The following is a 25,884-nucleotide window of genomic DNA, read 5'->3' as shown; positions in this document are numbered from 1 at the left end:
ATCCTCATTGAAGGTATATGACAACATCACAGAAAACACCATGTTAAAAAACATGCGAGCAAGCATAGAGCTCTGTTTCACTCTGTTAGTGACAGGGCACTGTCCTTCATCCAGAACCCCTTTGAACATACTAACATGAAAATGGAATAGAACGCTGATGTACAAATTTTGCCACAGTTGACAATAGCCAGGGCCTTGGTCAGGTCAACAAATGTTGTATACAGACCTCTGTTCTGCTTCAGTCATTTCTCCTGGAGTTGTCAGGCAGCAAACAACGTCATCCATTTCTTGGACCTTTCTGAAATCCATACTGGTTCTCAGGCAGATAACCATCTTCCAGGTGAAGGATCAGCTTTTTAAGGAGGACTCTGGCAAGAATCTTGCCAGCAACGACTTAGAGAAATCTCCCTGTGACTGCCATAGGACAGCCTGTTTCCTTTTCATTTATAGAGATGAACAATGGAAGCATCCTTGATCTCCTGGAAGATAATTTTCTCTTGCTATATAATCCAGAAAATTTCAGTCAGCTTCTGTATGAGCAGTGGACTCCTTACCTTGTATATCTCTGCTGGGATGAAATTAGTACCAGGCACTTCGCCACTTGAAAGGAGCCTATTACCCTTCAATATCTCTTCTTCTGTTAAAGGTTTAGCTACCATGACAAATGCCGATGAGATCAAAGAAAAGTTATATGTAGTCCTGGAGACCCTCATCATTGATGTGCTGAAAGAGGACATGCTTGTAACTGTGGGTCACTTTACCATCAGAGTAGGCACAGACTATCAGACATAGCAGGGAGTCCTTGGGAGGAGTCAGAAACACAACAATGAAGATCACTTGTTACTGAAGGCTTGTACATCTCATGACTTTTTCATCACCAACACTGCCTTCCACTTATCTAACCACAACAAAGTCACAGATGCATCTTTGAAGCAAGCACTGGAATTTAATAGATTATATCATTGTTAAGAAGAGACAGGTAGAACGTGAGAGTACTGAAGGTCATTGTGTGGTACAGAGTGCTAGACTCATCCTCTCCAAGGTAAATATTCATATTTAGGAAAAGCAATGATCCCAAGCCAAGAAAACTGTCAGGAGAATCAATGTCAACAGATAAGAGTGCTTCTCTGTACTTGAGCATTTCAACCTGGAGGGAAAGCTGAGTCAGAACACAGCAACTGTGGAGCAGAAAAGGAGTAAGGAGCTTTCAGAGGCTTGTTACAGAACCCCGTTTGCTCCTCTGGGCCAAAACACGTTGCAAACATCAAGACTGGTTGGACAAAAATGATAGGGAGAGTCAGAAACTTCTAAACAAGAAACAGGAACTCCAAAGGGTTTTCCAGTAGAAGGCAGCATTTAACTCCATCAAAAGTAAAGTGCTATCAAAGCTCAAAGAAATGTAGGAGTCTTGGCTCAGTAAGAAGGCAGATGAGATTCAATTTCACTCTGACAACAGCAACTCAAAGCATTTTTATGATGCCCTGAAAACTTTATGGGCCAAAGATCTCTGATACGTCTCACTGATCAATGACAAGGATATGATTCTGGAGAAATGGGCTGCACACTCCCATAATGTTGTTAACAGACCATCATCAATGTCTAGATAGAACTCTATTCAAGGTGCTAAGATATGGAAGCCTAGAGCCTCTTTTCACAGAAAACTAGAAATACTTTCAAGAACATAATAAAATAAATGAAAAACAACTCAATTTGTGAAATAGCTACTAATATAGGATAAACTACTAGGATAACTATTTTGCTTATTAAGAGGAAAATGTAAGTATTTCACATTCCCAAAATGTTGAATATAATTGTTCCTGAAAAAAATTAATTTTTGGTTCTTGAGAACAAGGGTTCATTGTAATTCTTTAAGCTCCTAAGAATGGGTGTCATATTACAAATGCTAGTGCAGATTTCAACCATCCTAGCAATCCCATATAAAGGCATCATACATTGGAGGTGAAATAATTAACCATTTGGAAAGCTAAATTGAGAGTTGTTATTTTAAATTTTCTTCTGAATGCTCCAAAAGGCCACTAGTGATGTTGGCATTTAACAAAATAAATAATTTCACAGAAGCAGCATAATATATGCATCTCGCTCTACTATTTCTCCTAATACTTTGATATTCATGGAATGTACTGGTTAAAAAAGGGAGCTTTTTGATGGCAATGGCTTATGTCTGTTCTAAAATCCAGAATTGAACTAAAGGACAATATTTCAAATTCTAGTTAGCAAACACTATTAGTTACAATTCATCAGCACTAATTTATCTTTCTCATACTATCACTAGTACTGTGAGATGTGTATTTCTGTCAGAGAGGCTCAGTTTCTCCAGTTTGTATGAGGATCATACAAGACGATGCTATATCTGTGCTTGGTATAATAAATAACCAGTCTATTACAGAGTCAACCAGGAATTAGGAGAAGTAAGATCAAAATAGTTGTGAGGTTTGTTGGCCCACATTGTGTTTACTTGACATTTTGTCTTCAGGGCACACAAAAGGTTACAATGAAGATCAGAAGGAACAATTAAAGGCAGCTTCTTATGATTTCTTAATACCACCTCTATAGGCAGTAAGCCCAGTTTCCCCTTGGGGAAGCATTATATTCTCCTAACTCTTCTCATCATTCTTGGAAGATGTCAATTCTAAGTACATTAGATGAAATGCATTTAAAAGAAGCATCCACCTTCCCTGTTAAAAAGTCAAAACCAGAGTTATAAGACCAGAAATATTTTTTAAAAAGTAGCTCTCAGCCTATCTCCCTCACTCTACAACCCAAGACAATAATACATATGCTAAGTATATATTAATTAAAATTTCAACAAGAAGAGAAGATGGAAAACACCTCCACACAATATAAAACCCTCTTAAATAACTACAGAAAATAAGCTATATGAAGGTCACAGTCACTATAACCACTATAACCACTCTGTGTGAAAAACCTGTTAGATTTACATTGCAAACTTCAGCTGTAGTGATTCTGATTCCACATTTTTGAGGCAGTAACCCATGCCCTACCCTGCCTCCACCTCCGTACCCCTCAGCCAGGAAATACACTGAATTTGTTCAGTCCAATGAGGGAAATGGGAAACATTTACAGAAAGGGAGAAATAAAAAACTCCAAAGGGAAAAGTCAACTAGAGAGCTTGGGACTTCCATGTTGAGTTCTTCATACCTGAGATATCATTGAGATTCCTTATTTCAGATGGGTCAGTACAAAGAAAACTAAAGGTAGTGGAATTATGATATGGTCACATAGAGATAAAGGAACCTCAAAGGCTATATACTTCATCCCCAAGGGGAGTATGAAAGTCTGAAGCAATGCTAAATTATCAGAGAAATCATGGAGGTAGGGAAGAGCAACAAAAAACTTTGAGAAATAAAAGTTTGAAATAAACCTATCATCCTAAAAGATTAATTTGCAAAAATAGGACAAAAGAAGTAAATGTAAGTAGAAAAACTAGAAAAGTATAGACTGGAAGGGGAAATGTAATGCAGGGATAGAAAGCAACCTTAAAATACTAGCGAAACAGCAATAATAAAGAAATTCTTTATAGAACTAGACTAGAAAATATCATAACAACAAAATTCATTTGAGCAACACAGTCAAGAAACTCAAGACGAACAGCACACAAAAAAAGATGACATTGAAATATGAGATTTTAAATTAAACTACAAAGCAATAGTCACCAACAATTAGTTAGTACTGAATAAGACAGAAAAACAAAATCAAGGAACATAATAAACAGACCAGACCTATAAGTAAACAAACACAGTAGTGTTTGGTGAATTCAAGAACAGGAACTCCATCTGGTTCAATAAAATCTGCTCAGAAATCTAGAAAATGATTCAACAGAAAGTAGCTTTAGATGAGTATCTGACATCATTTAAACAATGGTGTCAAATGACAACCATTTACAACTTCAAATGGATAGGTAAAAGGTAAATGAGACAGTTAAAAGAATTCAAAATGTTGGAAATAAAATTAAGAGGGAAGTCACAACAATTTATACGGCAAGGAAAATCAAGTGATTTGATCCTAGATGTCACATTTTAAGAGAACTTAGATTAACAAGCTCTTAGTAGTTAATTAGGGCATATAATAGCAGTAAGACACGTGGAAATAATTTTTCACATTATATGGTCATTTCCCCTGCTAATCTTTGTGCCCATGCCTGCTCCAGAAGACAAATAAAGCTGAATTCCTTCTTTCTTGGGAAAAATTCTGTCTCCAACTCTAATGGTTTCATAACCACAGACATTCTCTAGTTTTCCAAGAGCTGCCTTAATTACTTGTGGTGGCCTGGAACTAAGTGGTTAGAGGAAGGAATAAGGGGAAGGAAAAGCCTAGGGGGAAGAAAGAATTGGATAAATTTCAATAGAATGAAATTCCTTCATTGAAAAGGAGTGCATTTACTCTTTAATTTAATACTTTTTTAAAAACTTCCAATTTCTTTATATTTCTTATTTGGTTTTCAGGATTTCTAATTTAGTTTTTAATTTTTTAAAAAAATTGTTGGTTTTCTAGTTATTTTAGTTGCATGCCCCATTTGTTGATCTGTTTTTTTTTCTCTTCTGTTGATGAAATGTTTAGGCTTGTATATTTTTCACTTCAGGACTATTTTGGAAACATCCCTAAAATTTTGGCATGTTATATCACTGTTCACATTATGTTTAATGAAATAATCTATCATTCCTATCATTGGTTCATTGACCGTGTAATTATTTAAGATATAATTCAGTTTCCAGTTAATTTTTAATCCTTTCCTCATTGACCTTCTATTGAATAAATATTTTTATTGAATTGGTGTCTGTAAGATATGTACCTAACATTTCTCTTTTTCTGCATTTGCTTGGGAAGCTTTTATGCTCTAATATAAGGTCAATTTGTGAAGATGCCAAAAGACTTAGAAATATGTATAATCCTTTCAACCTCCATTCAATAATTGCCAGAGGTGAAGTATGTCTAACTTTTCTGAAAGCCTATTCAGATCCCTAATTTCTTTCATCTTTTGTTAGATTTTTCTAGCTCTCAAATGAGGTTCACTAAGGTGCTCCACTACTATAATTTTGTTTCTATTTATCCTTGTAATTCATTTAGCCTTTAAGCATTTACTTTTTATACTATTCAGTACAGATGTGTGTTTAGTATTGTCATTGAATATGAATAAGACATTTCCTATGAATTACTTTCAGGAAAATGTAGTTTTCCTGTTTGTTCTTTTAATCATCAATTTTTGCTGATACCTTATCTAAACACATGATTGCTACCTTGCTTTTTTGAGTTCAGCTATAAAAGCACAATAGCTTTTGCTTTGTGTCTTATTTTTTATTGATATTCAGTTGTTTCAGCTGTGTGCAATCTTCATGATCTCATTTGGGATTTTCTTGGCAAAGATGCTGGAGTCATTTACCATTTCCTTCCCCAGTTCATTTTGCATTGAGGAAACTGAGGCAAAAAGGGTTAAATGACTTCTAAAAGAAAAAAAAGAAATTGCTTTACCAAACTCTATTTATGAAACAAATATTGTCCAACTACCTAACAAGGAAGGACAAAGCAAAGAAAAAAATTATAGAACAAGATTGCTAAAGAATATTAATGCAAAAATTGCAATAAAATCCTAGCAAGAAGGCTAAAGGAATAGATAGATAGATAGATACATAGATACATAGATACATAGATACATAGATAGATGATAATCAATAAGCATTTATTAATTGACTATTATGTGTCAGGCATGGCATTAAGCACTGAAGATAGAAAGAAAGGTATAAAATAATCTATACCCTTCAGGAGCATACTATAATGAGGGAAGACAGTCCACAATGGAAACTGAAACATTGGGGGAAGGAAGAGGTGGGGTTACCAGCAAGGGGTTCAGGATACACTGAAGTCCTGCAGTTGGGGTGGGAAATTATTTGAGAAGTAGCAAGTTTCAGAGTTTATTTCATCTTGTAGAATGATGTGTTTCTTGGAGATCATGAAATCCAGGAGGTCAGCTGGGCAGGAATGATGAAATGAGTTCCCTGGTTGACTTCTCAAGCAGAGGGTCTAGAAGAACTCTCCCACCCTTGCAAACCAGAAGAAAGGAGTGACCCTGGGATGGAGCATGTGGAGGAGGGTTTCAGGTTGATTTCATCTTGCAGAATGATGAGTTTCTGCAGATCACAAAATCCTGGAGATCAGCCAAGTGGGAAATTATGTAATACATCTAAAATATATCCAAATTGGGAAATATTTCCAAAAACTATTTATTGTGACAAAGTTGGAGTTATAGCAGGGATACAAGCATGACACAAAATTAAGAAAATAAATAATAATATATTAAAAACAAAAAAAATTCCCCTACAGATTATTTTTATATTTATTTATTTTTCTTTTTAACACCAAATTTAAAAAAAAAAAATCAGTACCAAATTCTCTCCCTCCTGAGCACCTTTCTTTCCCCCATCCAATGAAAAGGCAAGAAATATATCATTTATATGTGTCAAGTCATGCCAAACATATTTCTTTATTAGCTAATTTAGCAGGGGGTGGAGCAGAAAAATAAAATTAAAAATATATATCTGCTTCAATCTGCACTCAGAGTTCATCATTTCTCTTTCTCTGCAAGTGGATAGCATTTTTCATTATGGATCCTTTGGAAATGTCTTAGCTCATTGTCTTGTTCAGACTAGTTAACTTCTTCACAGCTGGTCATTGTTACAGCATTGATATTACTGCCCCCTACAAGTTATAAATGACATAGATTTCTAGCATGGGTCATTGGGAAGATTGTGGTGCCCATGAAAATAGCAAAGTGGGGATGAGGAGAAAGTGGGTAGAGGAAGTAATGAGTTCTGTTTTGGACATATCAAGTTTGAGATGCCTCCAGGATATCCAGTTGGAAATATCCAGTAGATAGTTTTTGGGGGCGGAGCCAAGATGGCAAAGTGAAAACAGGGACTCACTTGAGTTCTCCCCCAAATCTCTCCAAACACCTGTAAAAATGACTCTAAACAAATTTTAGAGCTACAGAACCCATGAAATGACAAAGTGAAACAAGCCTCCAACCCAACACAGCCTGAAGGGTTGCTGGGAAGGGTCTATTGCACCTTGCTAGGAGCAGAGCACAGCCCAGCATGGGTCACACCAGGACAGACCAGGACAGAAGAGATAGGGCAGAGCAGGCCTCGGGGTTCACAATCACTGAGCTATGGCAGTTTCCAGATTCTCAAACCGCAAATGACAAAGAAATAGGTTATCAGAGTGGGAGTGCAGAGATCTCTTTGCTGGCACTGAGGCAAGATTCTCTTGCTTTGCCCTGCTTGGATCTGGGTCATGGTCCTGGTTGGTGGTCCTTGGGGGAGGAGGAGCACTATTGTCACAGAACTTATGGTGGCTGTGGAGAGGGAGTCCTCCTGGCAGTTGCGCAGTGGAGGGGAGTGCTTGAGCTCACTCACAGACCAGAGCACAGGCCAGGAGAGGAGTAAACACCTCTCATTAGATCACACCACTTCAGAAGAACTGAAAATTTACAGGTGCCCAGAAGTAGCTCTGAAAATAGCAGCACAAAACCCCTGAAGCTTGGGACAGAGCACTCTCTATTCTGGAAGCAGTTATACCATGACAAAGATCAAAACATAAAGCCAGAAGAAGGCAAAAAAGTCAAAGATCTTACATCAAAAGCCTTCAGAAAAATATGAATTGGTCTCAGGCCATGGAAGAACTCAAAAGGGGTTTGGAAAATCAAGTAAGACAAGTAGAGGAAAAATTGGGAAGAGAAATGAGAGTGATACAAGAAAATCATGAAAAATGAGTCAACAGCTTGCTAAAGAAGGCCCAAAAAATACTGAAGAAAATAACACCTTAAAAAATAGACTAACCCAAATGCCAAAAGAGCTCCAAAAAGCCAATGGGGAGAAGAATGACTTAAAAGGCAGAATTAGCCAAATGGAAAAGGAGGTTCAAAAGATCACTGAAGAAAATAATGCCTTAAAAGTTAGAATGGAGAGAGTGGAAGCTAGTGACTTTATGAGAAATTAAGAAATTATAAAACAGAATTGAAAGAATGAAAAAATGGAAGACAATGTGAAATATCCCATTGGAAAAACCACTGACTTGGAGAATAGACCCAGGAGAGATAATTTAAGAATTATTGAACTACCTGAAAGTCATTATCAAAAAAAGAGTGTAGACATCATCTTTCAAGAAATTATCAAGGAAAACTGACCTCATATTCTAGAACAAGAGGGTAAAATAGAAATTGAAAGTATCTACTGATTAAGTCTTTAAAAGATCCCAAAAGGAAAACTCCTAGGAATATTGTGGCCAAATTCCAGAATTTGCAGGTCAAGGAGAAAATATTTCAAGCAGCCAGAAAGAAACAATTCAAAGGATTGTTTCTACAATCAGGATAACACAAGATCTAGCAGCTTTTACACTAAGGGATCAAGGGCTTGGAATATGATATTCTGGGGATCAAGGGAACTGGGATTACAACCAAGAATCACCTATCTTATCCAGCAAAACTGAGTATAATACTTCAGGGGAAAATATGGATTTTCAATGAAATAGAGGACTTTCAGACATTCTTGATGAAAAGACCAGAGATGAATAGAAAATTTGACTTTCAAATACAAGAATCAAGAGAAGCATGAAAAGGCAAACAGGAAAGAGAAATCATAAATGGGACTTACTAAAGTTGAACTATTTACATTCCTAAATGGAAAGATGATATTTGTAACTCATGAGACCTTTCTCAGTATTAAGGTAGTTGAAAGGAATATTCATACACACAGAGAAAGAGAGAGAGAGAGAGAGAGAGAGAGAGAGAGAGAGAGAGAGAGAGGGGGGGCACAGAGTGAGTTGAATATGAAGGGATGATATCTAAAACAATAAAATTAAGGGATGAGAGAGGAATACATTGGGAGGAGAAAGGGAGAGATAGAAAGGAGTAAATTATCTCACATAAAAGTGGCAAGAAAAAGCAGTTATAATGGAAAGGAAAAGGGGGTAGATGAAAGGGAATGAGTGAACCTTACTCTCATCAGATTTGACTTAAGGAGGGAATAACATACACACTCGATTGGGTATCTTAACCTACAGGAAAGTAAAGGGGAAGGGATAAGAGGGGGGAATGATAGAAGGGAGGGATGATTGGGGGAGGAGGTAGCCAAAATCAAACCCTTTTGAAAAGGGACAGGGTCAAAGGAGAAAATTGAATAAAGGGGGACAGGACAGGATGAAGGGAAATATAGTCTTTCACGACATGACTATTATGAAAGTGTTTGCATAACAATACATGTATAACCTATATTGAACTGCTTGCCTTCTCAAGGACGGCGGGTGGGAAGGGAGGAAGGAAAAGAATTTGGAACTCAAAGTTCTAAAAACAAATGTTCCCCCAAAAAGTTGTTTTTACATGCAACTGGGAAATAAGATATACAGGCAATGGAGTATAGAAATCTATCTGGCCCTACAAGAAAGTAAGGGAGAAGGGGATAAGGGGCAGGAGAAAGTGGAGTGATAGAAGAGAGGGTAGACTGGGGAAAGGGGCAATCAGACTACATGCCATCTTGGGGTGGGGGGGGAGGATAGAGATTGGGAGAAAATTCGTAACTCAAAATATTGTGGAAACGAATGTTGAAAACTAAAATAAATTTAAAAAAAAACAAAAAAACAAAAGGCAGTTTTCGATGTGGTACTGGAACCAGCTATATATATAGACCATACGAATGTCTTCATAGATATGAGAACTGAACCCATGGCAACTGATGAGATCATCAACCAAAATAGTATCAAAGGAGAAGGCAAGAGAACACAAGAAAGAACTTTGAATTACACTCATAGTCAGTGGACATAGTGTGGTTAATGGTTGAAAAAAAAACATTCAGAAGTGATCAGTGAAGTAAAGAAGAAACAGTGAAGTGTCACAAAAAAAATCTAGACAAGAATAAATTCAAAGGCATCAGAGAGATCAAGAAAGATGAGGATTGGAGGAAAGAAGCCATTACATTTGGCAAGTTAGAGATCACTAAACATGTTGTAGAAGATAGTTTTAGTTGAATGTTAAAATCTGATGTAACATTGCCTATGGTTTAGATTTTAAAAAAAGTTTATGTACCTAATATAGAAGACTTTTTTGAAAAGTTTTTTTTTTTATTAGTATTACTGAGGAGGTAAGGAGCACTACTGGATGGACAGCTAGTGGGGATGGTCAAATCGAGAGAATGTTATTTGAAGACAGGGGAAGCATGGGCTTGTTTGTTGGCTAGTGGGTAGAATATAGTATGTACAGATAGATTAAAGATAAGAATGACAGTGAGGATGATATGAAGCTAGGTGGTCAGGTCAGCTAAGTACTGAGCCTGGGAAAAACTGAGTTCAAATACAGCCTTGACAATTATTCCCAGTATGACCCTGGACAAATCATTCAACCTCTGTCTGCCTCAGTTTTATAATCTGTATATGGAATTGATAACAGCGCCTTCTCCAAGGGTATGAGGGTAAATTAAGAATATACATAATTTTGCCAATTATCAAGTGCTATATAAATGCTAGCTATTATTATCGGTGGAGGTAACTTGCCTGAGAATGTGGGGGAGGATGGGATCAAGACTGCTGCATGTAGAGGGTTTCCTTTGGTGGCATGGAATGTATCTTCTATTTATAACATAATTTCTATGAAACTAAATGCCCCTTGTGTCATCATTTCGCCTAAAGTTCTGTTTTCCTGGAACTAATTAATATTAAACGAAGCCTATCTCTACTAGGCTTTTTTGGAACACAAGGTGGCAGTAGGAAAATATCTTACTTAACTGTGTATAATAAGTGTTTAAGCTCTTTTTCTCAGGTATGGATGAAATTGTTATTATTCATATTTCTATCATTCTTGTCAATCCATAAGCATTTTCTGGGTGTCCCCTTTGTGCAGAATTCTGAAGTATATATTGCTGGAGGAATGTAAAGGAAAAAAATAATCACTATCTTTGTGAGTTTCAAAGGCTAACACTCTCAAGACTGCATCGAGCACTATTTTTCATTTGATTCTTTGGTTTCTGATCAGTTAAAAATCATTTTGCCAACTTTCATGCATTAGTAGCTGTGACTCCATCCTAGGAATGTGGGGAGGGCATGGCTTCTTTTCAAAAAAAGAGTCAATGCTCCCAATTAATAGAAGCAGCTGGGGGGAGGGGTAAATAACTCCTCCCAACAAGCAGAACTTTTCCACAGCCCTCCAATACTAATGCCACTTTATGGACAAAACAGACACTGAACTGTTACTTGCTCCTAGGAATACATCATCCCGAATAAAAAAAATTGGAATAATTCCAGTGACCTGGCATTCTAAATTCTTTCAAAGGGCATTGTTTACCCATTTTGTTCTCTAATAAAAATGGGAATAACTCCAGCAATTTGACCTTCTAAATTACTCCAAAGGGCACTGTTTTCCCACTTTATTTTATATCTTAGTATTATTTTACCAAAAGCAACCCTTAAGTGTTGTTAGGTACAAGGATCATCTTATTTTTTTTATACATCATTGATTTCAAGTCATAAACAAGCCTTGCAGTTTGTCTGGGATGACAAGAAGATCCCCAAATAAGCCTCTCTCCTCTGAACTCCCATAGACAAGTTTGATATCTATCCCTAGACAGAAAGGATTCTCATTTCTTCTCTTAATTTTGTATTATGTTAGGAGAAAATTCCCGGATTTCTTGAGAATAAACAATCCCACTCTTTCTCATCTTTCCTTCCTAGGCTGCTTCCTTCTCAGATTTACCTTGGTCTTTTTTGGACTGTTTCCCACTATTTTTCAGAGTCTACACTCTCTTCCAAATTACCTGGGCAACAGAAAGTAGTAGATGGAATATTGGAGGAAACTGGATTGTAAATCAAAGAAGACAGCAACTTTCCTGGATGTCCCTTCAGTATCTTCACACTAAATGATATACCTTCTCATCTGGGAAAACTGTGTAACCAACGAGCTATTATAAAATTCATATGAATTCCTGCCTCAGAAGCAGGCTACCACTAATCTCACCAAGATCTCAGCCCCTTCCCTGTCACCATCTTTTCAGGTAAAGTCCTGGAGAACAACATGGTTCTACCGAGCTCACCATGTGGGCACCAGATTTACAAAGTAAGACAGTCCTACCCCAGTCTACCTCTCTCATGATCTCTACTTCTATTCTTGACTCTCCAATTTTATCTCCCAGGTATCTGTACTTAGCCTGTGAACAAAGTAGCTACCCTGAGGGAGTTCCAGATCTCACACACTGTCTTACATAGCATCTCTGCCTGCCAAGATGCAATCTTTAAGATGCTGGGAAATAAAGAATCACTGGGTCAGATCATTGTGATCACCACAGGCCTCAGCAATGGTCCCACTGTACTGGTGGTGCTTCAGGGTAAGGGTCTCTTCTCTGTCTTCATCCATCTCATTATACTGGATACCCTGGTTTCAACTCACCCTGCACTAGTGAATTTTATTGTCCTGGTTCTGCCTTCGGTGGTGGGCAGCATTCCATTCCCTGTAATAGACACCTTCTCTTGCAGTCTGCCTTCTATTTCCTACAGGGACATGCCAGGTAGCTTCTTGTTTGAAGAGTTCTCTAACGGTGATGGTGATGATGATGATGATTTTCATCCAAGCAAGAAGTCCACACCCTCTAGCAACATGTTTAGATCATTCCCAGTGTCTCTGAGGCATAGTGGGGCAGCTGGCCCTCAGCCCATCACACAGAGTGAGCTAGCCACAGTCCCAGCCCTGGCTAGCACCCTCAACACCTCTCCCATCCCTACCCCTGGCCAGGGCCATTCCTCAGACATCTTCCGTTGTTCACCATTGTCCAGTCAGGTACTCCCTTTACTAATGATCTCTTCAGTGAGGCCCTCCAGCAAGCCCCACAAGCCTCAGATCAGCCAAACCTCTAGAGCCAGTGGCAGCCCTGACTACAATAACTTTGAGAAATGGGCATCCATGATTAATTGTGCCTCTTCACCCACTAGGCAACTGTGGGAGGAGTGGGGCATCCAGGCTGCTCCCAGAGCTCATCTTTACCAGTGGGGCTCCTTCACTCCTTTGAGAGGCTGTAGTGCATGGGGCAATTGGGATGTTGTAAAGATAAGATGAATGTAAAGGTCCTAGGACCAACACATCACCCCCGTCCACTTTATGTGGAAACTGGAAACAAAAAACCAAATTGGGTGCCAGGTTGGTGCTTAATGTTTATTAGCTGTTCAGTCTCACAAACATTTATGAAGCACCCTGTACTAGGTGTTCCATCTTCTGAATGAAACAGATTCTAACAGGAAAAGTCATTCATCAGGCTGCTGAAGTCGCAGTTCCCATAAGTGGTGTGTCTTACCTTACCTTCCAAGATCCTTTAGAGGGCTGTAAGTGCTACTAAGAACTATCAAGAGTACTGCTGTCCTCTTTAGGGCCACTGCCCTACAGGCAGGGATGGGGAGGAGAAGGGCTTGAGATCCACGGTGACCATTTGAGGGGTGGGAGATGAGGAATTAGAAAAGTCACTGCCCACAGAAGGGCGGGGCTCCATTAGAAAAGCCAAGCCAGGAGGCTGCTGAGCAGGCTGCTGTGGCTGTTGTTTGATACTCAGCAGAGCAGAGACTGGCTTTGACTGCAGGGTGGATGGCTGCATCTCACAGCCCCCAGCCCCAAGCGCCTGCCGAGCAACAGAAGCAGAGAGAAAGACAGAGAGGGAACTGGAGGGAAAGAGACACAGAAGGAGGAAGAATCTAATCCTGTGTCTTCCCACGCTAGACTCATTCAGGTGGAAGTGGCTGAGCGTTACCCAGGACATTGGAGCAAGTAAGTGTTTTTTCTCTTACTCTTTCCATTCAGGATTGAAGGTGGGTAGAAATTAACAAAATGAATTTTAAGAGGCATAAATAGTGGTAATTTTTGTGGGAAGGATTTAGCAGGCTTATCTGGACACAAGTATAATATGAGTAAATAGTCTGATGGAGCAGAACCGCCCCCCCCCATTCAACACTAGACTACATTAATAGAATTAGAGTATCATCTGTATCAGTTTGAACTCATCTGGAGTATTGTCTTCAGTCCTGGTATGATTACATTTTAAGATGGCCATTGATAAATTGAAGCCACGTAATGAAATAAGCCTTCTCTGATTGTGGTGGAATTTGGCTCTGCTATTGGTGTCCATTTAAAATACTGGAATATGGTGAGATTATGAAGTAAGATTCTAGGAAAAGCCTACTTCCTTATGGGGTGGGAACATAAATCGTAGTAATGAGACTATAGGTGAACATAAGGACCCAGACACAGAAAAGAGTGAAATGCTGATTGAACACAACAGTGTTTGGAGAAAGCACTGGAATCATTTTAATATTTATCATATTCCATGTACCACCAGTATTAATGACTTCTAGACAATCATTCATAGTGACACCTCTAGAAAGACCTTGAAGGATGTCAAAAATCTTATCAATAACAACTTCATTTAAACTGAATTTGGAATTATTTTTGGACAATCTTTAAAGAGAAATTTTCTGAAGCAAGCTAGGAAACACTTTCAGTCTGGATCTTTTGTGAGAGTTTTAAAAATTAAAAAAAGAGGACAAGAGCTCTATAACTAGAAAAGACAATTAGTCCAAGAACAACATGAGTAGGATGCTCATTCACAGCTTCAAAGTAAGCTAGTAATTAGGTTCCAAATAGATAAGCCTTAGTTTAGTATATGTGAGTTAGAGATAGAAAAGATGAGAAAATAATGGCCTAGGAAGAGTTCTAAGCTACGGGCTCAGAAATGAGAATGGGTCAAAAATTAAGAAAAAAAGTTTCTAGACTGTTTCTAGAAAAGGGTCTCTGGAGAAAATCTCTATGCCTTTTTAAACTTCACTGTTTGCTTTTTAAAGAATCATAAACTTAGAACTGCATGAGAGAATCAGCTTCAATCCTTTCATTTTACAGCTGTGGGAAACTGATTTTCAGAGTGGATAAGTGACTTGCCTAAGGTCATATAAGCAGTAAGCATCAGAAGCAGAATCTTCTAACTACAGTCAGAACCCTTTCCTCTGCACCACACTGCCTCCTTTATCTTGTCATTGAATCAACAAACATTTATTAAGTATTTAGTTATGAAACAATGTGCTAGTTGGTGAAATAATATCCACTATCATTGGTTTTGATTTACTTTCTCCCTGGCCTTTCATGATTTTCCTAATTAAAAAAAAAAGTAATCCCTGATACCAGGTCTTGGTGGAATTAAGATTAAGAAGGGGCGTGTGCATGAAGGGGTGTGTGTGTGTGTGTGTGTGTGTGTGTGTGTGTGTGTGTGTGTGTTTTAATCATGTCTAGAGCAGGAGTCTTCTGGAAGACTTCTGACAAGAAAGGAAAGGTGGAAATATCTCTTAGGGGTCAGAATGTGGAAGCTCATTGGTACAAGCTATTTTCTGTTCCCCTGGAATGTTGCTTTGCATGTGTCTAGAAAAGCTAGGTGGCAGGGGATAGGGTGCTGGGGCTGGAGTCAGGAACACTCATCTTCCTGAGTTCAAATCTGGCCTCAGTCACTTATTAGCTGTGTAACCCTGGTGTGGTCACTTAACCCTGTTTGCCTCAGTTCCTTCATCTGTAAAATGAGCTAGAGAAGGAAATGGCAAACCACTCCAGTACCTTTGGCAGGAAAACCGCAAATACAGTCATGAAGAGCCAGACACAACTGAAAAACAAAAGAAAAGGATAATAATTGTGGGAGAACTTAATATAGATCCGTGTGGACATTTGATGAAATCACTGTGAATTAGTGGAGAGAAATGAATATTTGAAGGTAATTAGTCAACTACATCGACTTCAAGAAGGCAAGAAGAAAAGTCAGATTCTTCTACTTGTTTGACTACAAAAATGAAGAAAGATATTAGAAAATAACGTGACGTGATCACAGCATCAAGTGAGGGTGTTTTTGGTTTTTGTTTTAAGAATGGGCAAAAACTGAGTATGTTTATAGGTAGAAGGGAATGAGTTAGTAGTCAGGGAGAGATCTATGGTTAACAAGAAAAAAAGAATATTTAGGAAGATTTACCACATGAGATGGGAGAGAAGAGGACCCAGGATACAATTACAGAGTTTAACTTTTGCAAGATAGGCCATCAAAAACTGGAGCAAAAGAGGAGAGAAAAAGGAATAACATTAAGAGCTTTTGAGAGGAAGAGTTGAGGCATAGAGAGAGCTCAGGGTGAATATTTTCTCAGTAAGGTAAAATGCAAGGTCTTTTAACTGAGAATTTGGGGGAAGGTTGGGGTACAACACGTGAGGGGATGTTTAGAATAGCTGGAGCTCTATGTAGAACTCTATAGAAAACTGATAAGGAAGGAGTAAAATGATTGTCTTGAAGTAGTGAAGGACTCTAACCCTAATGAAATTTAAAGAGGCAGTATGGTGCAGGAGAACTAGCAGTGACTTGAAGTCACAGAATCTAGGTTCAAATCCCACTTTAGATAATGCCTAGTAACCTTTAGTAAGGCACTTAACCTCTCACGGCCTCATTGAGAGGACTGAACTAGATGACTGCTAGTGTTCTTTCAATCTCAAAATCTGTGATAGCATTATTTGGTTAACTTGAGAATTTCAGAGGAAAAACACGGAATTGTTTGGGAAACAGATGTGGCTATTCACAGAATAAACTTAAGAACCTAAGAATGTGTATGTATGTATGTACATATGTGTGTATGTACATATACATGCATGCATATACACAAATACTAATATATATAATATATAATCTGAAATTAAATATCTATATCTTTATCTATATCTATACCTATCTATATACCTATCTATCTATGCAGAATGTGGAGAGGGTTTAGACTGCAGATTCCCTATCCCTGGTTTAGAGGCTGGCTAGTCTAAAATCCATTCATTTCACAGTTGAGGAAACAGCTCTCAAGAGGTTAAGTGATTTTCCCCATGTTATACAGACTTAATGAACAAATTGATATTTGTTCTCTTGGGCACTTGAGAACATCACTCTTTATTTTTCACTTATTGCTGTTGAGCCAATAGGTTTGAGCTTTGTCAAAGTCAACAATATTTTACATCTTTTGTTATTTAAGACTCAAAATAATTTTGTCACAGAAACGAGAAAAACTTATTTCATTTAATAGATATCTAGTATAACTTGTTTAGAAGTGATAAAGTGATAAAAACTTGCAGTTTTCTCGGATGAATAAACAATACATTGTATTTATCAGTCATACTCATTTTTGTGATTTTAATATTTGAAATCTAGAAAATAACCATAGTGCACTATTCATTTGTTTTTGATGAAGGAAGACAAGTCTGATTTTATTAAACTTACCTGGAAAGAGTAAAGAAACTGAACATGGGATTTTAAAAGGAAAAGAAAGATAGAAACATTCTGGCATCCACCATGAAATTTTGGGAGTCCCCAAATATTTACTGAACTCCTACTATGTGCAAGACTTAGAAAGATATATAAGGAAAAATAGTTACTTAGTGGACACTATTTTAAGACATCATTTTACTTTCATCAACAATATCTCCCTTGAATGAACTTAAAAGATTTAAATGGCTTTTTTATTTGACTTTTAAGGAAAAGTGTCCTTAGTCTAAAAGTTAAGACCGTTTTTCACATGTTCTTCTGGATTTAAAAAAGTTCATTTCCCCTCTTTTTTCTCTCTCATACTTAACTTTGCTAGAAATCCTAATAAACGTGATTTTATAATTTTTCACCAATTTCATCAGACAATCATTATTAACATTATATTATCCAGTCCTGATTTATATATACTAGACATCCAATAAAAAAAAAACTCTGAATGGATAAATAAATAATATTATGCTCATAAGAAAACAATCCTTGAAAAGCCACCAATGGTTGGAGGTTTTCTTGTTAGAAGTGATCCCTGAATTATATTTATGGGCCTCATAGTGTTTCTTACAATCAATTTATCTCTCAGGTACTGCCCACAAGACCTGCCCTCACCTGTAGACTTCCCAAGACATTAACATTTTTCATGACTTTAACAAAATCCCTTCAATTTTCTGTGTAAGCTGCCTCATCTATGAAGTGAATGAAATGGATGAGATGATCTCTAAATTATCATTTAGCTCTAGGATATTTATGATTCTGTCTCAGTAGATCTGTGATGTCATCGGTGTGCATGAATACTACCCACATATCGTCAGTGATGAAGACTGACCTACCTGCCCCTCATCAGCTGTTACAACTCTTGCTTGGACTCTTGTAAATCTCCCGAGGATTTTCCACTGAATGTAGGTTTTCTTCTACATCTCTCTTGACACCGAGTAGATACTAACCGAACACATTGGCCATTCAGTGGTCATTGCTCATTTCCCATAACATATTATGATTCTCTTGAAAATATTTATTTCAAATTGTTAAAGCGAACTCATAGTACAATTTAGTGAGTATGCCACCTTCTTTGCTAGAGGAAGTTTCTTCTCCTAGCAGTTCCTAAGACCAATTAAATCAAAGATTCAATCCTGATCCATCTACACACATCCGTATCAAAACTTCACAGAATAAATCTCTAGGTCCTCAAGTAAAGCCTTTTGACTGAATCCAAACTTCAAAGAACATAATGTATATATATATATATATATATATATATATATATATATATATATATATATGTGTGTGTGTGTGTGTGTGTGTGTGTATGTATATGTATGCATATATATCTTTGTGTATACACACATATATACATACATACATGATACTAACTGTATCCTGCATTTTGATGTCTGAGCTATAGCTGTCTCTGTTACCATCACATCTCCTACTGGACTTTAAGCTAGATGAGAATATCAACTGACTTCTAAATAATCTCTGTACTTCTCCAATTCCTATCATAGTTTTCCACTCAGTGGATGCTTAATAATGTAGATTCACACAGATACAGTATGTGTGTATATGTATATATGTATGTATATATTCAGATTTGGTTGATGTGATGGTTAATATTGCTGATTTAAGAAAAAACTCTTTGTTGAAAGGGATGCTTCTCTGGGAGTGTGGGAGATGTATATAGAGAAAAATAGTTGATATAACAATTATATCAATAATTTATTTTAAGTCGCAAATGAATTATTTAAAGCTTTTCATAGAATCATAGCTTTATAGCTGCAAGGCATTTGGGAGCTCAGTGCAACCCCATTATTTTATAGATGAGTTGCCCAAAATTTTATGGATCATAAGTGGCTAAGTTAGGTTCTTGCAAGTTCCTCCAACTCCAAATTTGGGGCTCTTCACACAAAGTGAAGGACTTTCTGGCAGTATCTGAGGCTAGATTTGAACTCAGGAACATGAGTTTTCCTGACTCCAGGCCAGATGCTTTAACCACTGTGCCACCTAGCAGCCACAATAAACTAGCTTGGGATAAACTGGCTAATTTTCTATCCATTTTCACCACCTCTGGACTCTTGTCAGAGTTCCTATCCTCTCTGACCAACTATCATACTGAAAACTGTATTCACTTTTTCCTTCTCCCAGAGCTATGAAGAAATACTATCTTTAGCCATAGGAAGAATGAGATATAACCAGAAAGTTAAAAAGCCTACTACAACTCTTCCTCTAATCAAAACTCTTCTCTCTCTCCTGCTTTTTTTTTAACCCACTACATTGACTCCATGAAGTTGTCCATAGATGCTGAATGGGGCCTTTGGGAAAGATTCATCTACATTTCTGAGAAAAAGGCTCAGAACATGTTGTGAAATCTGCAGCACACACCCCCTTAACTCCCACAGGATGTGGTAGGGATTCTGGGAGAAAAATTAGGGGTTTGAGAAGAGGATATCAGACTAGGGTCATTGCCAGAAGAGAACAAGTCTCATTCTGAAAGGAAGGGGGACTATTCAGAAGTAGCCCTGGGGATTGGCCACAACTTCCTCCCTCTCAGATATAAGTTCTGCCACTTCAGATTTACCCTAGAGCACCCAGAGACTCAGTGAAATGGAAATAGGGGAATGGTAGACAGTTCAAGGCAGCAGTTGAGAAAATGCTGGAAGGGATAGAAGGAGATGGAAATTCCAAGCTGAAGGGGTCTCAAAGAGAGCTCTTGTGGTCCCTGGCTGTGTGACAATTGTTTTCTAAGAAGCATAAGAGACATTCTTTTCTCTCTACCTTCATTTCCTAGCCTGTCTGTTTCTGGATTCTGTCTGCTTGACCTGCTTTGAAAGCCATTCTAGTGAGGCTACTTGTTTTGCAGCTGGTGTTTACATACATGGATGTAGGCTGTCCCAGAGCCTGCTGGCATTCCACTTGTAATTAATCAGAAGTGTGCTTAATAATAATTGAATCCTGCATTTTAATGTTTGAATTATAATCATCTCTGTTGCTATCACAGTTCCTACTAGATATTAAGACAGATGAGGGCAGGGACTGACTGCATATACACTCTGTACCTCCCAAGTACTCAGCACAGCTCTCCACTGAGGGAATTAAGGGGATTAGAGCAGTAAGTTGTGCTGGGAATTGAGTGAACCACCTGGACTCCATCTTGTGACTCAGTTCTAGAGTTAGCTTCTCTTTCTGTGCAATTGTGGGTCTAGTCCAATTTCTGTCTTATGAGAAAAATTTATTGAATTGTGGGAATCTTGAGAAAACTTAATTGTATTGTTCGAACCTATCCCTGTATGGCTGAGAAGCTGGACCTCTATCTATTGCTTAGATACCCTTAACTAAGGACCTAGGTCAGAGGTGGGGAACCTACAACCTCAAGGCCACATGTGGCCCTCTAGGTCCTCAAGTGCAGCCCTTTGACTGAATCCAAACTTCACAGAACAAATGGATTTGTTCTACGTGGTCTCAAGGCCACAGGTTCCCCACCCCTGACCTAAGTCATGCTGACCAGAGACCCAGTCAGATCTAAAGATTGATGCAAGGAGTTTTTTTACATTCATACATCTCAAGCAAAGTCATATGTCTTATCTGACTGGTCCCATACTGATCAATCACTTCCTGTTTCCATATTCCTTTCCTTATTGACACTTGCGGGGAGTGGGACACCTCTTGTTCTGATTCTAGGGACCTTTTTTCTCTCTCCCTCCCTAATCTTTCCTCTAACTAGAAACCAGATTACCTAATTTTGTATCCTGGCTAATTGCTTCCTTTAATTAATTGATCTTATTTGACTGTTTTTCGTGCATAAAAGTCTGTTACCCCCTGTTTTCCTGGTCCAATGCCAAAGCTGAGGAAGTCTACTGATCCCCACTCATTGGTCAACTGAAATGCACTAGTTAAGAAATTAATATGCCTGAAGCTCGAACCTTTCTTTCCTCAGTCATTTCATCTTTCACCTGCCACACCACTCAAAGGATGTTTAATAGTTTGCCATGTCTGCTTTGGTTATCCTGTGATCCTTAGACTGTGATGCCTTCCATTTGAAATTACCTTCTATCCTTTCTATATGCATTTTCTAGACAGTTGTCTTTCATACATTAGATTGCTTTTTCTATTCTTTGTGTTCCCAGAGCTTAGCACATTGCCTAGCTTGTTGTAAGCATTTAATAAATGCTAACAATCTCTTTTCACATTTGGTCCATATTAGATGATTTCTGTGTATGCTTTATAAAAAGAAGATTAGATTTGACCTGTTACCTAACTAGCATTTATGCCAGGCCTACTATGTGTCAGGCACTGTGCTAAGCATTTTGTAAATATTATTTCATTTGATCATCACAGCAACTCTTGGAAGTAAGTGCTGTTATCGTCCCCATTTTACAGTGGAGGAAATTGAAGCGAATGGGAGTTCAATGACTTGCTCAAGATCACACACTGTCTAAGACCAGATTTAAACTGAGCTCTTCTAGACAGAATTTTAAGTTCTTTGTTTAAAATACTGAGTTCTCCTATAACTAAACCTAGTTATAACTTCTTCTTCCCTCCTCCCCTCCATCCTTTCTTTCTTTCTTTCCTTCTTTCTTTTCTCTTCTTTTCTTTCTTTCTTCCTTCCTTCCTTTCTTTTTCTATCTCTTCCTGTTCTCTCTTTCTTTCCCTTCCTTTCTTTTTTCTTCCTCTCTCTCTCTCTCTCTCTCTCTCTCTCTCTCTCTCTCTCTCTCTCTCTCTCTCTCTCTCAATCTCTCTTCAAAACAAAGATTGATTAGCATGTGAGCTCCCTTTGGTTACACAGATCAACTCCCCTTCATGGTTCCATAGGTATACCCAAGGAAACTTTAATCACCTGATCAGTCTCCTAGTGATCAGGTCCTATGAAATTAACTAGGCTGGTTCTCACAAAAAAAGACATCAAATCCATATTTCCAGCTTAGTAAGATGTGTCACAACAGTAGTTCTCTGTGCCATGTTCTTTGAGCACATATGATCATCTCCATGACAAAGAGAAATTGGAATGAAACTATAATGGATGATTCTCTCCTACTATCAATTGGGAAGCAGTTTTAGATGATTAATATATGTGTGTATTAGGGCTTAGGGGTGAATCTTTTTGTCTAGCCCCAGCTTGTTAAATTGGCCAGACAATAGAAACATGAAAAATAATCCACATATAAATTCTTGGTGAGATTCTTTGAAGATTTCTTTTTTACCTAGTCATGACTCCAAAGGCCAGATGTGTACGTTTCTTCAATTCTTCCACGTGCTTCTGCAATATTTGTGTCCTATTCTAGGTCTACAAATAAGATCTCATCCCACCTATGTGTGCTGAACAAGTGATCTCCAAATGTTTTGATGGTATATGTCTATCAAAAGTACTTTGGCAGCAAGGTGGCATAGTGGATAGAGTGTTGGGCCTGGAGTAAAGACAATTGAACTTCCTGAATTCAAATCCAGCCTCTGACACTTAATTAGCTGTGTGACTGTTCTGGGCAAGTCACTTAATCCTATTTGCCTCAGTTTCCTCATCTGTAAAATGATCTGGAGAGGAAAATGGCAAACCACTCCAGTATCTTTGCCAAGAAAACCCCAAATGGAGTCCTAAGAGTTGGACATGACTGAAAAAAATGACTAAACAACAATTTCTATCAGAAAAGAAGTTTGAGCTTTCCCCTCAATATAGATGTTTACCTAAAAATTACTTACATGCATTACTATACTAACATATTTTGTTCATTACAAAATGAATGGCAAAAAATAGAAGTCAAAAAGGATGAGCTAAAGATGAATATAAATAGTATTTAAAATGTTTTATTTGCTCTTTCTAAACAGATTTTTTTACAACAAAAATAATGTTATCAAATATGCCTCCCTCATTATTTTTGCAACACTTACACCAACACTTTGTAACTCAATAATTCAAAGGATCAGTCCTAAATTCATTGCTATAAACCTGATGTCTAATGGGAATGGACTTTCACCAAGCTGAATTTGCCCAAGAAGGGGATAGAATCACTCTTTCAGCATATTGGTGACATTTACATCCTACTGAGATTCAGGTGTTTCTGCTGTTGCTGGTATTTGACAGAAAACTAGTGAAATAAGTACATAAATGGATATCTGAAGAAACACATTCTTTACAAAAATTATTTTTCAAGGGAAGGAGGAGATATATAAATACATACACTCCTCTATTCTTGATACATCTGAGCTACTGTGGGAAGGGCTCAGTCAGATGTTCTGCTGACTGTGCTCAGCCAGCTTCATTTGTGGGGATGGATCCTTCTATTTACATGTTTCTGAACTTCATTCACACACATACTCTCACTCACATGCCATATTATTACTGTTATTTTTAATTTCCTTTGCTCTGCCTCATTGCCTCATGACTAAAACATGGGGATTTACTCATTCTTAGTATTTTCTGAACTCTAGTGCCTGCTAAAGGAGTTGTGACATTGGACAATTCATTCCAAAGAGCATTTACATTCAATTGAATGGATTTCTTGTAATCACCCCTTCACTCCTAGCCTCTATGTCTGAGAGCAGTCCTTCTCATGCTTCTTCTATGGCCCCTGCCCCCAGGCAAAAACAATAGAGCCTTTGATAAGAGGGTTGTAGCATCCCTTAAAATTTTACCCATTGGTGTAGTTTGGATTTGAGGGAGAGGGCTTTCAGGAACCATAGCTACTGGAAGAGAAAACTATACAAACTGAAATACTGCACAAGCACCCTAAAGTTGCTAGATATATATTTATGTTCACATAAAGTCAAATACATTTTCTAAGACCAAACTATTATTTTCACATTCAAAAAGGCGGGATAGCATTTGCAGTTATAAAACCCTAAATAGCAAACACAGCTTTACATACAGGATGTCCCAAAAGTCTTAGCTCAGTGTTATGCTCAATTATAGCTTAACATTGTACTGAAAGTTGTAGTACACCTTCTTCATCAAGGAGTATGTTTTGGGAATGAGAAACTAACACTAAGTGTTAAGTTGTGGCAGTCACAAACTAGATAGGAAAAACATTCTCCTGATATGATGACCATTATTATTATCAGTAGGAGGAGGAGAAGGAGGAGGAGGTGGAGGAGGAGGAGGTGGAGGAGGAGGAGGAGGAAGAGGAGGAGGAGGAGGAGGAGGAGGAAGAGGAGGAGGAGGAAGACTGGTAGTAGCAGCAGCAGCAATTGGAGTAAGAGTAGGAATAGCGATAGTAGCAGCAGCAGCAGCAGTAGTAGCAGTAGTAGTAGTGGTAATAGGAGGAGGAGGAGGAAGAGGAGGAGGAGGAAAAGGAGGAGGAAGAGGAGGAGCAGGAGGAGGAAGAGTAAAAGTGTTTTGGAGTAGTGGTAGTAGTGTGAATTCCCCACGCGGAAATTCTCCCCACTAATGCTGAGTTGATTAGCAATTCTTCAGTGACAGTCTTAGTGAGTTGCTCAAGGACATAGTCTTAATAAGTTGCCTTTCTCATGATCTCCTAACTAATGTGTTTAGGACTTGAGAAGAAGTAGGACTTGAAGCCATATTCTTCCTAGTTCCGAGGACACTTGTGCTACCTCCCAACCATTATTGACATGTTTGAATAGAGGTAATGTTCACTTAGAAAGAGCAAGGAATAACTGATGGACAAACTTCATGTTCCATTGCTTTCTATATAATGTCAAGCAAACTAGAGGAAAGTCTCTCTTTGGAGGACTCTGTGGCAAATTTACAGGAGCACATCAGTAGGAGTGCTGGGGAAGGTACAGTGATAGGCATCACTAGCAGCACCTAATTTGATTGTAGGATCATTGTTTTAGAGCTGGAAAGGCTTTTAGAGATCATTAAGCCCAGGTCATTCATTTTACAGAAGGAGGAACTGAGGCACAGAGAGGAGAAACACTTGCCCAGACTCCATCCTAGCAAAAATCTAAAGTGAGTTTCAAATCCAAATCTTTCAAACTCTGGTTCCAGTGCTGTCTCCACTAGCTTATACTGCTCCAGCCTCAACAAAGTATCAGGCTTTTCAATATTGGATCATGCTGTTTAACATATCGATTCTTTGTAACCAGAAATTGTTTGGAGGAGAAAATATTCTTGCTCTCACAAGCTTTTAACTGAGAGAGGGGCAAGCGACAGTGAATATGAAGGGAATTAGAAGGATATATTTGGGTTGCAAAGCTGAAAAATGTGAGCCCTTATCTGAACTCCAAATTGCATAAAAATCTCGGATGAGAAATTTGATAGATCTGGACTCAAATTTTCCTGTTTAATAAGGACTGATGCTCAGTTGAGAGTAGTTTTGCATCAGTGACTCCAATAATGGGAGTTTGTTGCTATCTCTGTATTTTTTATCCACTTGTATCACTGTGCTGCGTATGTGACCAAAGCATGAAGTACAAGCTTGGGTAATTTTTGTTCAGTGAGTACCAAGGAGTCCACTGAATCTCCAGAATTCTATTTATTTGAGTCATATTGCTTTAGGTTAATCAAATGTAATTTCCATGAGTTACAGCTGTTTAAATGCCTTAAAATTGTAGCTCATACTTCATCAGA

General features: G+C 38.0%; 1 protein-coding gene and 1 pseudogene across 1 annotated transcript in view; both read left to right on the top strand.

The window, feature by feature from the left end:
- The first annotated feature begins 657 nt into the window (after positions 1-657).
- LOC118836911 lies at positions 658-12,978 on the top strand (annotated as a pseudogene).
- A 797-nt stretch (positions 12,979-13,775) lies between these two features.
- LOC118835678 (sodium channel protein type 9 subunit alpha-like) overlaps positions 13,776-25,884 on the top strand; it is a 123,196-nt gene continuing 111,087 nt past the window's right edge. Inside the window, exon 1 of the mRNA XM_036742908.1 lies at positions 13,776-13,822. The gene's annotated coding sequence lies outside the window, so the exon portion shown is untranslated. The remainder of the gene's footprint in view (positions 13,823-25,884) is intronic.

This window comes from Trichosurus vulpecula, chromosome 2 (genome assembly GCF_011100635.1).
Source record: "Trichosurus vulpecula isolate mTriVul1 chromosome 2, mTriVul1.pri, whole genome shotgun sequence".
Taxonomy (NCBI): Eukaryota; Metazoa; Chordata; class Mammalia; order Diprotodontia; family Phalangeridae; genus Trichosurus; species Trichosurus vulpecula.
This window is presented reverse-complemented; position numbering and strand designations above follow the sequence as displayed.